We start from the raw sequence: 1,012 nt of genomic DNA on the forward strand, positions 1-1,012 counted from the left end.
TATGTTAAACCATACCAACCACCACTTCCTTACCCGAGTAAAATGAGAAAAGAGAGACTTGATGTCGAGCAATCCAAATTCTTGGATATGTTTAAACAGATAAATGTAAATCTTCCTTTCATTGATGTGATTTCAGGAATGCCTAGATATGCTAAATTTCTGAAAGATCTAATCACAAATAGAAAGAAAATGGAAGAACTCTCGGCTGTTACTATGAATGCTAATTGTTCTGCAGTACTGCTGAATAAGATACCAGAAAAATTATCTGATTCAGGAAGTTTCACAATTCCATGTTTTCTGGGTAGTCTTAGTTCAATAGAAGCATTGGCAGACTTAGGTGCTAGTATAAATTTAATGCCGTATCACTATACACTAAACTAGACCTTGGAGAATTGAAACCAACAAGAATAAGCATACAACTAGCCGATAGATCAATAAAATATCCTAGAGGGATAATGGAGAACATGCTAATTAAAGTTGGTACTTTAGTATTTCCAGTAGATTTTGTTGTTCTGGACATGGAAGAAGATTCTCAAGTTCCTCTCATGTTAGGAACACCATTCTTAAACACGGCTAAAGCAATGATAGACGTGTTCGGTAAGAAACTTACCCTAAGTATAGAGGACGAGAGTGTTACCTTTTCTGTTGATAGAGCAATGCAACAACCGCAATCTGCAGATGATACATGCTATTATATTCAAACTATAGAATCACATGCAGAATTGTTAGAAGAATTTCCAGAACTACAAGGAACTGGAGAATGTTCTTTAGGAGAAGGAACTGAACCAATTAATGAAATTGAAATGTTAGCTACACTTATGGCTAATGGATATGAACCAACAACAGAAGAAATTCAAATGCTAAAAGAAGAAGACAGATATCGATATAAATCATCGATAGAAGAACCACCGACATTAGAGTTAAAGCCACTTCCAAACCATTTGGAATATGCTTATTTACATGGTGAATCTGAATTACCTGTAATAATATCGTCTTCTCTTACTGAAAATGA

The sequence above is a fragment of the Rutidosis leptorrhynchoides genome, chromosome 4, assembly GCF_046630445.1.
Source record: "Rutidosis leptorrhynchoides isolate AG116_Rl617_1_P2 chromosome 4, CSIRO_AGI_Rlap_v1, whole genome shotgun sequence".
NCBI lineage: Eukaryota > Viridiplantae > Streptophyta > Magnoliopsida > Asterales > Asteraceae > Rutidosis > Rutidosis leptorrhynchoides.